The sequence below is a fragment of the Canis lupus genome, chromosome 1 (genome assembly GCF_011100685.1).
Source record: "Canis lupus familiaris isolate Mischka breed German Shepherd chromosome 1, alternate assembly UU_Cfam_GSD_1.0, whole genome shotgun sequence".
NCBI lineage: Eukaryota > Metazoa > Chordata > Mammalia > Carnivora > Canidae > Canis > Canis lupus.
The window spans coordinates 79,228,067-79,245,335 of record NC_049222.1 but is presented as its reverse complement, the minus strand read 5'-3'; the positions used below and the strand labels follow the sequence as shown (position 1 = coordinate 79,245,335).

General features: G+C 35.6%; 1 protein-coding gene and 1 long non-coding RNA gene across 6 annotated transcripts in view; one reads left to right on the top strand and one right to left on the bottom strand.

Annotated features, from left to right (window-relative positions):
- The window catches only part of LOC119870828 (cornifin-B-like), a 174,898-nt gene that overhangs the window by 14,541 nt on the left and 143,088 nt on the right, over positions 1 to 17,269 (bottom strand). The gene's annotated exons all lie outside the window — the stretch shown is intronic.
- LOC119875975 overlaps positions 1 to 17,269 on the top strand; it is a 151,065-nt gene that overhangs the window by 51,983 nt on the left and 81,813 nt on the right. For 3 of the 5 annotated variants that reach the window (XR_005354090.1, XR_005354093.1, XR_005354092.1), the window contains exon 6: positions 1,904 to 1,980. This is a non-coding gene — a long non-coding RNA (uncharacterized LOC119875975). Of the gene's footprint in view, positions 1 to 1,903; positions 4,440 to 17,269 lie in introns of those variants that run through there. The other 2 variants (XR_005354089.1, XR_005354091.1) reach the window with 1 other exon arrangement.

The window sequence follows — 17,269 nt, the reverse complement described above, 5'->3', positions numbered from 1 at the left end:
TAAGACAGGCCTCAGAAGGAACAGTTGGTTAAACACTGACTCTTGGTTTAGGCTCAATTTGTGATCTTGGGGTCATAGATTGAGTGTGAGTCCCACATCATGCTCCACACTCAGCATAGGGTCTTAAGACTTTCACTCCCTCCCTTCCTGCACACTTTGCTTGCTCTTGCTCTCTAAGATAAATAAATCTTTAAAAGAAAAAAAATGGTCAAGATTTCAATCAATATTTCTACAAAGTAAATATACAAATGATCAATAAGTACATGAGAAAGTGCTCAATGTAATTATGCTAATGCAATTAAAACCACTTAATTGTGATACCACTTCACACTCATTATGTGACAAAAAATTTTTTTTAAATTAAAAGGACTATCAGAAGTATTAATGAGGATAGGGATACATTGGAACCATCATAATCTTTGGAAAACAATCGGGCAGTTCTTTAACAGTTAAACACAGAGTTACTATATTATCCAGTGGTTTCAGTCTATGTATATGCCCCACAAAATTAAATGAACAGAGAAACAATTATGATATACCTTCACAATGGAATATTATTGAGTCATAAAAAGAATAAAGTACAGATATATGCTACGATACAGATAAATCTTGGAAATATTATGCTTGCCCAGTGAAAGAACCAGACACACAAATATTTATTTGAAATGTCCAGAATTAGTAAACTAGTTGAGACAAAAAGTAGATTAGTCATTGTTAAGGAATCATGAGAAGGGGAAACAGAGAGCGAATGCAAATAGGTATAGTTTATTTTTAGGGTGACTGAATGTTCCCAAGTTAGATAGTGGTGATGGCCTTTTTTTTTTTTTTTTTAAGATTTATTTATTTATTTATGATAGACATAGAGAGAGAGAGGCAGAGACACAGGAGGAGGGAGAAGCAGGCTCTATGCTGGGAGCCCGACATGGGACTCGATCCCGGGACTCCAGGATCGGGTCCTGGGCCAAAGGCAGGCGCCAAACCACTGAGCCACCCAGGGATCCCCTGGTGATGGTCTTAAATCTTTGTGAATATACTAAAAGTCACTGAATCTTACACATTAAAAGGTGTATGAATTATATATCAATAAGAAAATAATCAATAGGCACAATAGTATCCCATTCAAGGCAAGAAAGATCCCAACAATTTTCTACCACATCTGACATTCTCATTATTAACTAGAGTTGAAAACAAATGTTAACATTAAGCATCATTTGGAAGGAGTCAGTTTCTTAAGTTATTAGTTTTCTGAGGTGGATAAACATTTTTGTGACAGGAGAAGGCTGAACATCCAGAGCACGAGGAAATGTCCATTACTGGGATACAAAAGTGAAAAAGTTCTGGGTCATCTATTATGGACAGTCTGAAAAAGTCGTCCTCTTCTGACAGAAGAAGAGAGATTAATTAAAGAATACAGGATCAGAAAAAAAAATTTAAAAAAAAAGGAGAATACATTATAAAGTAGTCTTCACTGTCACCAAAATTTTGCCCAGACCTAACACTGCTCAGGAAGATATTTCTCACAAAGTCATTCCTTACGCTTTAAGAAGCAGTGTATTAAAATAAAATATTTTTCTTATAAATAAATAAAATCTTAAAAAAAAAAAAAAGGGCGGGGGGCAGCCCGGGTGGCTCACGGTTTAGCGCCACCTTCAGCCCAGTCTAAGCCCAGGGCCTTATCCTGGAGACCCAGGATGGATCCCACATCAGGCTCCCTACATGGAGCCTGCTTCTCCCTCTGCCTGTGTCTCTGCCGCACTCTTTCTTTCTCTCTCTCTCTCTCTCTGTATCACTCATTAATAAATAAATAAAATCTTAAAATATATATTTTTCTTATGTTCTGTTTTGCATATTACAAACATCACACAGCACCTTTTGTCTGACTCTGTAACTTTATGTCTTCTAGCCTTGTCTCAAGTTCTGCAAACGGATTCTTCACCTCAGGTGTATTAAGACTGTAGAATAATTACACAGGTGTAAAAGGTAAGGTAAAGGAGATTTTTCATAATGTCCAGTTCATAAAAAATTGTTTGCTCTATACCTATAAGGCTCATACTATGCTTATGCTTATCAGGGGAAGCTTGAAGGAAAAATTTCCCTGGGCTGTTCATTCATCATGAATTACACAAAATCCTATCATGCTCCTGTGACTAATATGCAGTAGTAACATTATTTTAGAGTTACACTCTTACTGAGAAATGTCCACTTAGAGAAATAAACTTTTAAGTCATGTCTACATGAACATAAGGAGTGTGAAAAATTGTATCGAATCCATGGCCTATCTTAATTAACATTCTGTAAGTCGTAATACCAGGTCACTGCCTTTGGCACAGCGACAAAATGTAACCCAGAAAGGAGAAATGACCATTTTTGTTTGGGTTTGTTTGTTTGTTTGTTTTTTTCCCAACAAGATGATGTTATGGTTATACAGTCACAGCCTAACAGACCAATTAAGTAGAATATTCAGTTAAGTTATCCCGAAGGAGGATGCTGAATATATAGACGAGAGAGCATTTTACGTGGATTCAAACAAACTTAGTCCCAGGGCTTGGCATTAAAATACAATACCATACTCTGTGTGCAAAAGGCTCTGACACAGAAAATTGTTTTCTTCCTTCCTCCCTTCTTCCCTTCCTGCAACTCCCTCCCTCTCTCCCTCTGTATTTTTTCTATTCAATTCCTGTCTAAACCAACCCGGTCTAAGAATACTTTCTTGAAAGTGTCATTGCCATTATCTGACTGTCTCCTAAAGGAGGCATGGACTACAGTCTAAAGAGTCAGTACTTCTTCAAAGCAGTTTCAAGGGTCCAGAATAGAGCCATCTTTTTTTTTTTTTTTGTCTTCTTAGAATAGAGCCATCTAACAGAACTTTCTATAATGATAGAAATGCTCTAAATATGCACGTCCCATGAATTGCACTACTGAGCATCTGAAGTACAATTTTGGGCTCAAATTTTTAATATAATTTCATTTATATATGACTAGTGGATGCCATTTTGGACAATGCCATTTTGGAATTTTCTTTTAACCTTAATACTTAAAATTATATGAATACATATATATTTACATTAAAATGTGTATTATACATAAGTATATATAAATAAAATCTTTAAAAACTCATATTTAAGTATATATGATATGTCTTATATGCTTAACATATTTAACATATATAAATATATAATATTCATTATCAACTCTCAGGACTTCTAGATATGATATGAAAAGAACAGAGGTATAATTGTTTAGAATATAAAAGTGAATCCATACAGGAGATAGCAGACAAAAATTATTAGGGATAAAATAAATAGCATAAATTCTGTCTAGCCTTTGGATTCTCTTTTGGTTTGGTAGCTTAAAAATCTCCAATTTCAGCCAAGTCCAGATTACATGAGCTGCAGGTGGCCTTCACATTCTTGGTCTGTTGGGCAAAGTTGTGGGGATAACCTCAGGAAGGTTGAATGATGCCATGAAACACAGCAGAATACATGTAGAACTAATTTCAAATTCAGGAGGCCCCAACAAGGCCAGCCCTGGATTAGGCAGGAAGGGTTTGGCCAAACTTAAACTTTGGTTTGGCCAAACTTAAACCCTTTGGAGCCTAACCTGGAATTAAAATGCTCAGAACAATGCTAGGAAACTTGCAGATATGAAGACTGAGAAAATACAGACTGAGTGAACAAAGACCCTACTGCTTGCTATTTGGAAGTGTATTTTTTTTTTTTTTTGTAATGTATGCTGCAAACAAAGGTGAGAACAAATTTAGAGAGATTCTCTAGTAACAGTGAAAACCTGCAGGTGAATATTTAATCTCCACAGCAGGCTAAAGATTTTAATTATAAAGCTCCCTAAATCCTTAGACCACATCTGCCATGGATTTGGATAGATTTCAGCTCAGCTCTGTTCTCCTGTCCCTCCCTGCTTTCCTTTAATCAAACTACTGTGTTTCAAGATAGAACATATCATTTTATTGGTGACTGTTTTCTATTGTTTTGTAATACTCTTCCAAACATTTAAAGCTACATTGAGAAAATTTTTCTCTCAATCCTTGCAATTAATACGAATTTTTCTTCTAAATCCACATAACACTCCAAATAGCAACTGGTTTAATAAATAGAATTTGGCACCTAAGAGCACTGTGAAGACATGGCCCATCTATCTCACCCAAAAGGATTGGTTAGATGTATTGAGAAATCGTAAAGCTACTGGATGTTAACATAGTCTCTAGAATTTTTAAAAAATCAATACTGTAAATTATTTTGCTCAATATGTAGTCTTTATAACTGAGACTTAATCCGAAAGTTTTAGAAAAAGCAAAAATAAAAAAACATTTCTGACGACTTTTCATGTCCTGCCATGGCTTAAATTTGTGGCATATTTAATCCTCTCAACAAACTGTTAGGACGTATTATTAACCCATTTCACAAATGAAAAAAAAAAAAAAAGGCTCAAAACAGTTTTAAAATGTGCTCTAAATCAAGCAGCCACTTAGGTGCCTGAGCTAGAATAAGAATGTAAGTAAAGCTCTAGGAATTTTAAGTATTCCACCAGAAGAGAGCAAACTCAATTGTTGAATTTATCTATGGCCAGGTGTTTCCAAAGCTACTTGTTTGGTTGATTTCTGGACTTTCCTTTTTAAGGGTGAATATATTATTATTCATTGGTATGTAACAAACTACTATAAAAATATAGTGGTTTAAAACAACCACCATTTATAATCTCTCTCTTTCTGTTGATGAGGATTCCATAGTGGTTCATTTAGTGGTTCTATCTCAAGAATTAATATGAAGCTGCAGTTAGATACTGTATGGGGCTGTAGTTACCAGACTGCTTGACTTGGGCTTGGGGTCCATTTCCAAGGGGGTTCTTTCAAATGCAACTTGGAAAACTGGTGCTGGCTATTGGATGGGAATGACACACAGTTCCTCTCTACATGGGCTTCTCCACAGAGCTACTTGAATATTCTCATGGCATGGTAGCTTACTGACTTGTCCCTAAGCAAGTGATCCAAGAGACCAAGGCAGAAATTATAATGCCATTTAGCTTCCAAAATCATGTATCATGGCTTTCACTTTATACTATTGGTCCCCCAGAGCAAACCCTGATTCAGTGAAGGAGAGTAAGAATTCTGGGGGAAATGGATCGTTGAGCACTATATTGGAGGTTGGTTACTGCAGTTCTTTTATATAAATCTTTTAATGGCAATCCTTTTAAAATGTGTTATTCATGTTCATGCAATAGAAAATAGTATACTTTAAAAAATAACTTTTCTTTTTTTATGAGGTCAAGGCATTATGAACATCAATGTAGTATTGTGTTGTAGAACAATGAGAATTTCAGAGATAACTGAGGTATGAAGGGACAAGTGGTCCTTCCTGGAACAGTCAAAGAGAGAGTTATTTAATTGACATTCCTTTGTTATATTGTTATATGACCTTAATATCAGAAGGGTGTTTAAGTGTGCCCTTTCACTAAATGCCCCCAAACTACATTTCTGTTTTTATTAATACATTTTCTCCTCTTTTCCCCCAGTGACAATTTCTGTACTTTGCCATCGCTTTATATGGCTACCAGAGGTTCCATATCATGCCACTTCAGTTGTTTCTATTTCTGTTTGCACTGTCAGCAAATTACTTCTCTATAGCTTCTATGTTCACTTATTTCTCTTTTCCCACCCCTTAAAACATTTCTTAGCCTTGGAAAGAGCAGGATTTAAAACATCAAACTCTAGTTCAGGGTAATGTCTTCTTAACTGTCCAATTACATGATAACCTCTGTCATCTTTCAGTTGTCTGGTTTTTTTGTGTGTGTGTGTGTTCATCAAACAATGCAAGTTGGGTCTTTATTATATAACCATTATGTTGATGAAGCATAATATTCAAAGTTCAATAAGGAACCAGCTTAATTCTCCCACCTCCATATCCACTGGCACTGCCTATTCAAATCTACTTTGTGGATCTAATTTGTTACCATCTCTAGATGAGTATTGGGCATAATTTGGTCACTCTTAGATGACAATAATAATAACAATATCCTCTAGTAATTTTGAGCCACCAACTATAATGTTCATTCCATAGTATGATCAACTTTGAACTTCACTCAAAGTAAACACTTCCCCTCTCCTTCAACTCAACATGGTCCTAGGTGGGAATTTTCCAATAGGAGAAATTTTACAGTAGGAGAAAATTATTCATTTTTCCCTGTGTCCCTAGCTTGTATTTTCTCCTCCTCCCCAGCTTGCTAACAGAAGTTTCTTATCCTTTGGGTTAAGGAAAGAGAAGGAAGAGCAGTAAGAGGCAGAAAAATGTCTTCTTGATTTTTACTCTTTTGAGTAGGTGCCAAGATTCTCTTAGCCTGGCACTGTTTAAAGTTTATTCTTCTTCTCCTGGTACTTTGGTGGGTTCCTGGGCTGCCTTCCTTCACGGGTAAGGTAGATAGAAGAATAGCACCCCTCCCAAAGATATCCAGGTCCTAATTTTCAAAAACTGTGATTATGTTACTCTACATGGTTAAAGAAACTTTGCAGATGTGATTAAATTAAGGATCTTGAGACAGGGAGATAATCCTGGGTTATCTGTGTGAGTTTGATGTCCTCACAAGGGTTCTCATTAAAGGAGGAGACAGTAGGGTCCAAGACACAGGAGGCAATATGTCAATGGAAGAGAGGGGACAGAGAGATATTTGACTTTGGAAGTACAGGAAGGAGACACAACTCCACTCAGGTGGCCTCTAGGAGCTGGAAAAGACAAAGAGACAGATTATTCTCTGGAAGTCTCCAGAAAGAATATAGTTTAGACAAGTTAGACTTCGGACTTATACAACTGCAAGAGAACAACTTTGTGTTGTTTTGAGACACTACATTTGTGGTAATTTGTTACAGCAACAATAAAAAACTAATACAATTGAGACTCTCTGAACTATAATTGCTCTAACGCAGATCAATGAATTTTCTCCAGAGGATTGTCTTAAGACTCCTGACTCAGCCTTTGAGCAGCCATTAATATGCTATCAGGCTATGTCTGGTGAGGCCTAGTCATTTCTCTAGGTGGCCTTCATGGGCAAGATTTAGGACAATCCCAGAGTGCCTCCCTAGCATTATGCCCTCCTGAAATGAACCTCTGGCTGGTAGATGGAAATGCAGTGACTTCTTCCACTTTGTTTGTTCATCCACCTTCTTGCCCTTCACCTTTTTCTAGTGTGAGTCCCCCATGTTCCATGGAACTGGTATCAGAACACCTCTATCAGATCTAAAATAAGATTAAAGGAATTCTTTCCCCTTCCTCACCGACAACTTCCATTGAAGAAAATTCTCTCTTCAAATTATAATTTCTCAGTCTCTTCATTGAAAAATAAAAAAGTTACAAAATCTGTTTTCTATTATATGTAACCTAGCCCCTTACTTTTGAATATTAAATTCCTTGCCAGCTATGTTGCTGGTTATTCAACTGTAACTGAGTTGTAAAGAGTCCCATTTTAACATCCTGTTATGATTACATCATCAATCTGGATCAGCCAATAAGAAAACCAATACACAGAAAAAACTCCCTCAAATTAAAAAGCAGTCCTTAATCTCTAACTCTATCCATAGATAATTATTCTTTCTTAATACACAGTTCTAAAACAAGGCAATGATCTAATTTCCCAAAACATATTATCTTGAAGACAGCAAGCTGTATCTCTGGCCACCAGAAGTAAATAAAAGGACAGTCCTAGGAAGTAACAGCTGACAGTTAAACTGCAGAGAGGAAGGCATTTTTATTTTTTATTTTTTCAAATTTTATTGAAATATAATTGAAAACATTGTGTAAGTTTAAGGTATACACATAAGGATTTGATATACATATATATTGCAAAATGGTTACCACTACAAAGCTATGTAACACATCCATCCCCTTACATAGTTACTGTGTGTGTGTGTGTGTGTGTGTGTGTGTGTGTGTGTGTGTGTGGTGAGAACTTTTAAAATGTACTGTCTTTGCAACTTTCAAATAAACAATAAAATATTTTAACTGTGGCCACCATGCTATACATTATACCCCCCAAAACTTATTCATGTTATAAGTGGAAGTCTGTACCCTTTGATCATCTTCATCCATTTCTGCCACCAAACCTCCTACCCTTAACAACCATCAATCTGTTCTTGCTTCTACAAATTTGTTTTTTTTATATTCTACATATAAATCAAATTATAAGTATTTGTCTATCTCCAACTTATTTCACTTAGCATAATGAAGGTTCATCCATGTTATTGCAAACAGCAGGGTTTCCTTATTTTTTTAAGGGCGAATAATATTCCATTGTATCTATGGAATACGATATATCAGATGTATTGTATGCACATTTTCTTTGTCTGCTCATCCATCAATGGGCACCTAAGACCATAAGAGACTACTATGAATAAAAATATACCAACAAATTGGACAGCCTAGAAGAAATACCTAAATTTCTGGAAATATAATCTACCAAAAATGAATCATGAAGAAACAGAAAATCTGAACTGACAAATAACAAGAACATTGAATCAGCAATCAAAAACCTCCCAAAACACAAGTCTAGGAGAAGTGGTTTCACTGATAAATTCTACCAAACCTTTAAAGATCCTTCTCAAACTCTAGAATAAATTGAAGAGGATGATACACTCCCAAACTTATTTTACTAAGCCAGCATTATCCTGACATCAAAGCTAGATAAAGACACCACAAAAAAAAAAAAAGAAAAAAAAGAAAACTACAGGCCAATATCTTTGATGAACATAGATGCAAAAATTCTCAACAAAATACTAGGAAACTGAATTCAACAGCACATTAAAAGGATTACACAGCATAATCAAATGGGATTCATCTCTGGGATTCAAGGATGGTTTGAGATATGCAAATAAATAAGTGTGGTACATCTCATTAATAGAACAAAAGATAAACATTATGTGAAATCTCAATAGATGCATAAAAAACATTTGACAAAATTCAACATCCATTCAATCCAAAAACGTCTAACAAAATGGGTATAGAAGGAATATAACTCATCATAATAGAGGGAATATATGGCAGGAACACAGCTAATATCATACTCAATGGTGAAAGATTGAAAGCCCTTCCTCTAAAATGAGGAATAAGATAAGGATGCCCACTCTCACCAGCCCTATTCAACATAGTACTGGAGGTCCTAGCCAGAGAAATCAGACAAGAAATAGAAATAAAAGACACCCAAATTAGAAAGGAAGAAGAAGCAAAATAGCCTCTATTTGCAGATGACCTGATCTGGTATATAGAAAAATCCTAAAGACTCAACCAAAAAAGCTATTAGAATACATTCAGTAAAGTTGTAGAATAATAAATATACAAATATCACTTACATTTCTATACCTTAACAATGAATTATCTGAAAACTAAAGGGGAAAAAAATCCCATTTACAATAGCATCAAAAATAATAAAATTCTGAGGAATAAATTTGCTCAAAGAGATAAAAGATCTATATTGAAAACTATAATACATTTATTTAAAAACCTGAAAGAAGGTGCAAACAAATGGAAAGATATCTTATGTACATGAATTAAAAGAATTAATTTTATTACATATTTGATACAATCCTATCAAGATTCCAATGGCTTCTCTTACAAAAATAGAAACAAAACCTTAAAATTCACAAAAGTCCCCAAATAGCCAACAGATCCTGAAAAAGAAGAGCAAAGCTGTAGACATCACTCTTCCTAATTTCAAACTATATTACAAAGCTAAAGTAATAAAAATAGTATGATACTGGTATAAAAACAGATACATAGACCAATGAAAAAGCATCAAGAGCCCAGAAATAAACTCAGGCATATATGATCAATTAATAGATATGGTCAATTAATATTTGGCAAGGGAACTAAAAATATTCAATGGAGAGAAGATAAGTTTCTTCAGGAAATGGTGTTAAGAAAATTTGATATTCAAATGCAGGAGAATGAAACTGGACAGCTATCTTATGCCACTTCCCCCCAAAAAAACCTCAAAATGGACCAAAGCCTTAAATGTAAGACCCCAAATCCTAAAACTCCTGGAGGAAATATAGAGAAAAGCTCATTGACACTGGTCTTGGCAATAAATTTATGGATATGACACCCAAAGCATGAACAACAAAAGCAGAAATAAATTGCATCAAACCAAAATGCTTCTCAACAAAATGAAAAGATAACTTAAAAAATGGGAGAAAATATTTGCAAACTACATATCTGATGTGGTTAATATCCAAAATATATAAGGAACTCAAAAAACTCAATCACAAAAGAAACCCTAAACATTCCAATAAAAAATGGGCAGAGAATCTGAACAGACATTTTCCCAAAGAAGACATTTAAGTGACCAACAAGTACAGGAAGAAGTACTCAACATCACTAATTACCAGAGAAATACAAATCAAAACCACATATATGTATATAATGGAATACTACTCAGCCATTAGAAATGACGAATACCCACCATTTGCTTCGATGTGGATGGAATTGGAGGGTATTATGCTGAGTGAAATAAGTCAATTGGAGAAGGACAAACATTATATGGTCTCATTCATTTGGGGAATATAAAAAATAGTGAAAGGGAATAAAGGGGAAAGGAGAAAAAAATGAGTGGGAAATATCAGAAAGGGAGACAGAACATGAGAGACTTCTAACTCTGGGAAACGAACAAGGGGCAGTAGAAAGGGAGATGGGCGGGAGGTGGGGGTGACTGGGTGACGGGCACTGAGGTGGGCACTTGACGGAATGAGCACTGGGTGTTATTCTATATGTTGTTAAATTGAACACCAATAAATTAAAAAAAAATCAAAACCACAGTGAGATAGCATTTCACACCTGTTAGGATGGCTACTACTAAAAAGACAAGAGATAGCAAGTGCTGGCAAGGATGTGGACAAAAGGGAACCCTTGTGCACTGTTGGTAGGAATGTAAATTGGTGCAGTCACTGTGAAAAACAGTATGGAGGGTCCTCAAAAAAGTTAAAAGTACCATTTGGTACATTTCTGAGTATTTATTGAAAGGAAATGAAATCACTATTTTGAGGAGATACCTGTACTCCTTTGTTCATTAGAGTATTATTTCCAATAGCTAAGCATGGGAAATCATTTTTACAAAGTAAGCAGGCTCAAAAATAAGCAGTGTGAGTTAACGTCCCATGGCAGTGGATGTTCATAACACTGAATCGTGTTCAAGGGGAAAAAATGCTAAATTTACAAACACAGGCTCATGTACAATTGATTTTAGGACAAAACCTATCAAGGGGTGCCTGCTTGGCTCAGTTGCTTAAACGTCCTTCTCTTGATTTCAGCTAAGTTCATGATATCAGGGTTGTGGGATCGAGCCCCACTTTGAGCTCTACACTCAGTGGGGATTCTGCTCCACATTCTCTCCCTTTCACTCTGCCCCTCTTCCCACTCATATTCTCTCTCTCTCAAATAAATAAGTAAATAAATTTTTAAAAAGCCTATCAAAATGTCTAAAAAAATGATTGTATGGAATCTTTTTACATCATAGTGTGTGTGAACACATTTGTTACTTACATGGGGTGAAGCAGTAGGAATAATAGCTAATTACTGAATGATTTCTTCAGGGATAGCTATTAATACCATATATAATAATATGTATATAAATACTATATACTAATCATATATATATATGATTTTATTTCATTCTAATACAACTCTGTTGAGGAAAATTGTATAACTTGGGGCTTAGGAAAATTGTATAACTTGGCAAATCTCAGAGCTAAGAAGTAGAGGCTAAATTCAGAATGAGAGAGACTGATTTTAAATTCTTGCACCTCCCATATAGTAGGCATGATATGTATTTTTATAACATTTTTAAGGGAAAGATCCCAGAGTTTACAGACATTAAATATTTTGCCCTACTCATATGACCAATATGCTAGAATAAAAATCAAAACCTCTTGATTTCTCATTCATTTTTTCATCTCACTATACATGTTTCTTCAGTCTTTATAGGAATTGCCCTAATCCTTAACACATAGATACATGAAATTCTTTACTACTACTGTAGTATAGAAACATTTATTAATTAACCAGTACTATTTTCCCCCTTTCTCTCTCTGAAGGTTAGGAGACATTTCATTGCTTCAGAGGAGAATTTATTTACAAGAGAATCAAAGAATAAAAGAGTCCGACTCTTGGTTTTGACTTTCAAGAGCAGTATTCCAGTTATGAAACAATAACAAAAAAATTTAATTTTTGATCACCAGAGCTAGTTTCCCTTGACCCCTGGAAACTAGATACATGTATCAGGGTGTGGATAATATTGGAGTAGAGACATGGTGAAGAGGGGTATGAGCATGGTGGAGGGGTAGGATCCCAGAACTATGGGATCCCACATGCAGATCAACTGGACAGGAACAAAACCTGCTCAAGCAATCGTCTAGCTCTTCACAAAAAACTATCTCTGTCAATACCACTAGGGAGCCAGATCAGCACCTTCAGGTTTAATCTCCATGTAAGTGGGCCCAGTAAAATACCATTACCAAAGAGCTTTAATAGCTGTCCTTCCTGTTGTAGTCCAGAAAACATGTCTTCCTGAGAAGAGCCAACTCTTCTTGTTAATCAAGAGGAGTGATACCTAAGTCCTGGGACGGTGCCCAGCTGACATTCAACTATTCCTCGTGCTGAACGCCACCTAAAATGGCCTATGATACTGAATGCCCTCTCCCCAATGCAAATCCTCACCCAAGGCAAAAAATACACTGTGGGCCTCAAAGAGGAAGTGACCACATGGAACAGATATCCAACTCTACCCCCAACCAACCCCACTTCCACACACACTGATGCACTAGACTAAATGAGACTGCAGTCAAACTGAGCTTTTCTTCCAAAGTCCACTAGCAGTGAAACAATTGCTTAGCTAGTGTCTTTGGAATGTCTTATATCTACTCCTCCTTGTTAGAGTATTCCATAAGTGTAAGGACCATACCTTTCCTTTTTTCATTAATTCTCATTATTTATAACATGAGCTTTGGAGCAATTAGCTCATTGAATGTCTGACTGGCAGCTTAACTGGAGAATATCAGAACCTATACAAAAATGCTGATTACAAGGCAGAACTCCCCATTCTCTCTCTGACCACAGCATTTAAAAAAATGGGAAATCTATAACAGTATAACAAAAAACTCTAAGAAGGGCACTTTGGCTTAGTTGATAAAACAGGAGTGAGGTTTATCCTCTGGGCCCCTAATTCCCAAAGCACAAGGTACACTCCACTAAAGGAAATGATCAATTCTCCATCCTCACAAGGTAGTATTAACCAAGTATTAATCATCTTCATCAGAGCAGGAGCATTTCTATTGCCTATTTCTCCTTCTCTTTTGGTCTTACGTCTAGCTATTCTTAGTTCACCAATTTCCAACCTTTTTTTTTTTTTTAATAGAAAAGTAAAGCTACCTTTAAAATTACTGTTCTCAAGGCTTCTCTCTCAGGGTTTTTGTTTTGATTTGTAATCTTGTTATTTAACTTTTACAAAGCAATTGGGATTATGTTTTATGTTTTCTAACAAGACTTGTCAAGAATGACATGAGTCTTACCTTAATGGCAGGAAGCTGGAGGACGTCACCTGACCTGCAAGAGGCTGGAGACATTTAATGTAAACAGTCACACTAGCTAATTTTGTGCAGCTTATAAATTCCAGTTTTATTCACTTTCTAAACACCCCTTCCACAAAATTCCAAGTCAGACTTCATTCTTTATCTGTCAGCTCTGACTCCAAAGTGCTCTGTTAGATTCCAGACGTAAAGAGAAAGCAATCACAGAGCTTTTGTGTTCTCAGAAGGCCACTCTCACAAAAGACCTCAAATTCTTGAATACAACTCCTTGAAACTTTCAAAATGGATTTAGTAATTGGTTAAGAGGAAAACCAATTCAGATAGAAGTTAAAATTTTAAATGAGATGAGAACAGTATAGTCATCTTACTTGTTCCAGCTATTTTTCAGGCTCTTCTTCAAAAGAGTTAAAAATCTTGTTAAAATCTCTGGTAACATTTTATTTTGTTCATATATTGATGCTTCAGGTATATAAAATTTGATTAAAAGACTGATCCAATCCAGTACTTTCATCAAATCAGTTTGAAGGATGTATGTTCATCCTGCTTCTTACAGGTCTATCTATATTTGGAAAAATAATAATGAATAATGCAATTACAAGATACTGACTGAAGTAGTTGTAGATACAGCATCCCCTTGTGCTTCCCAAACTGACTTACAGTAAAATATTTAAGACAGATTTGCAAGAAAAGTTGACACTTATATGACAATGTCTAAATTAGTTGCCCAAAGTTTCTTTTATGCTTAAAATTTGAGGGCAGAGGATATTGGTAGCAAGAGATGCAGTAGTAGAGGTTCATAAAAAAAAAATGCAGAAGAACCAGTTCTATATAGAAATAGGCTGGCCATTGTTTTAGAGCTTGCATCTGAAGTTACAATTCCGAGCAGAATCTAGGTTGCTAGATTCTATCAGCTATTTTTAATTCTTCAGATTTGTTTCCTTGTCACTGTTATTTTTCTGATAGTTTGGTTCAAGCACCAGGCATCTTTCACACTCTGGAGGGTGCTCTGGAGAGCTCTGGAGCCAATTACATCATCATACTACCAGCAGTGTTTCAACATAAAGTCCAATTTATAAATGAGGCCACAGAGTCACCAAGAGGTCAAATGACATATTCAGTCTTCATGGAGTGTCCCTGCCAAGTTTAACATTTACCTTAGAAGTCCACATTATCACACTTGAGAGCTTTACTCAAGCCCAGAACTCTGAAACTAAACACAAATTATCCATAGTTTACAAAAGATTTCATGGACTTCTCTAATGTTATTAATGGAAAACTTGCAAAGACTTCATAAATTTGTTTTGCTAAGCAAATACTATAAATGTATATGGATATGGGAAGTTTATTAGCATAACTAATTATCTTCATCATTATCCCAGAATGAGGTATTATAGAAAAGTAACTTTTAAGTTCCAATACTTTGTTTTTATTTCAATTTTTTGATAACATATTTTTATCTAATGAAAATCTTCACCATATAAACAGAAAATATTAACATAATTCAATTTTATCTTCATGACTCAAGGTCATTGTTATGAAAATCCTCAATGATTCTATAAGGGGAAATAGAAATGGGCTAAATTTTTTAGTTAGGATTAGTCAGCATTTATAGAGAAATTATTTCAGTTAACATGGCAGGTAAATGTGAATTCCAGTATATTACTGAAAAGTTAAAGATAGCTACCACTAGAATTCAAAATAAGATTAGATCTTAAAATCACTAGGGGAAAATTTATATAGAATTTAAAAAGGGAAAGATACCAGGAAAGCATAGAAATGCAATTAAAAACAAGGTTTTTGTACTAATTGTTTATCTTGTCACCATTTTTCAATCTTGTTCTTTTTAAAAGATTTTATTTATTTATTCATGAGAAATACAGAGAGAGAGACACAGGCAAAGGGAGAAGCAGCCTCCATGCAGAGAGCCCGATATGGGACTCGATCCCAGGACTCCAAGATCACGCCCTGAGCTGAAGGCAGATGCTCAACTGCTGAGCCACCCCAATGTTCCAATCTTGTTTTTTTAGAGTCCCTGATTATTCAGTTCCAAACTGTAGTTGATGCACAACATGGAGACCTGGGTGCCAGCACCCCCATGCAGCTGAACACCCACATATAATGTCTGACTGCCTCAAAACTTAATTACTAATAACTTACTATTCACTGAAACTCTTACAATAACATAGTGGATGAACAGGTGTTATATTTTGTATGCTATATGAATTATATACTATATTCTTACAATTAAGTATGCTAGAGAAAAGAAAATGTTATTCAGAAATTCCTAAGGAAGGGAAAATATATTTATAATACTCTATTATATTCTGGAAAACATCCATGCACAAGTGGACCTGTGCAGTCCAAATCCATGTTGTATTAGCAACTGTCCATGTATCAGTGCACTTTCTAAATATCTCTCATTTGAGCCAAAGTAAAAAGTCAAATGTGCTCTTTAAAGTTCTATACATTTGGGGGATTTTCTATCGCCACCATTCTTCAGGGCCAAAACTAAGCAAGGCTGAAATTCAGCAGCCATCCACTTTAAGTGAGTGCCAGAAAATCATGAAAAACTGTCTGTAAACCAGGTTCAAGGTTCTGCTCTTGAGTTAGGTGGTCATAAGGAACCACCACAAAAATACAGATGAAGATCAGGAGAGAAGAGACAATTTAGAAGAATTTGTCAAAGAAATCTTGATCATGCAACTTACTTGTACTTCTTGGCCCTCTTGGAACCTGATTTCCTATACACCATTTCAACTTCTGGATAAATTGCTGCTCTGAGTACTCAACCTTATTACCTAGAGATTCAGGTAACATTGTTCTTGATGAGCAGCTGAAATTTTACTCACTTGATGTTCTCTAATTAGGCATTCATTCCCTATGATGTCCTACATGTAAACCAGGAGCTGGTTCTTCAAAATAAATAGATACTTTCAGAAGGGGGCATAGATTTTACTCTAAACTCCTAGATGTCTGTGCTATGATTCTGCTATTCAGGCTTGTAAGAGATTTCATATAGCATCTGTATTTATCACAGACATTATATGTATTGTTGGATCTACTGAATCATGAAGTCCCACAGAAAAGTGCATACATTGATTTCCAAATTTCTTGATTTTCACTCCTATCCGCTAGCCTAAACTCAAAATCACACGTCTAACTGCTGTCTCTGATTTGATGTCTAATGGAATTCTCAATTTCTGCATGTTTGAAACCAATTTTTAATTCTTACCTCCAACCCCAACTAAAGTAAGACATGTTCCGTGCCCAGTTTTTCTCAATTTTCAAAATTAAGTAAATTATGATTTATCCAGTTTTTCAAGACAATTGAAAAGTAAGAATAAAGACAGACCTTCTCACACAGCTCTTGATTATACAACTGTTACCATTCTGCCATGCTTCCACTCTGTACTATATTTTGTTTAAAGAGTCAGTGTGAGGTTTTTTTTAAAGATTTCATTTATTTATTCATGAGGGACAGAGAGAGAGAGAGGGAGAGAGAGAGAGAAAGAGAGAGAGAGAGAGAGGCAGAGACATAGGCAGAGGGAAAAGCAGGCTCCATGCAAGGAGCCCAACGTGGGACTCAATCCCGGGACTCCAGGATCACTTCCTGGGCTGAAGGCAAGCACTAAACCGCTGAGCCACACAGGGATCACTCAGTGTGAGTTTTTAAGACATAAGTCAGATTATGTATAA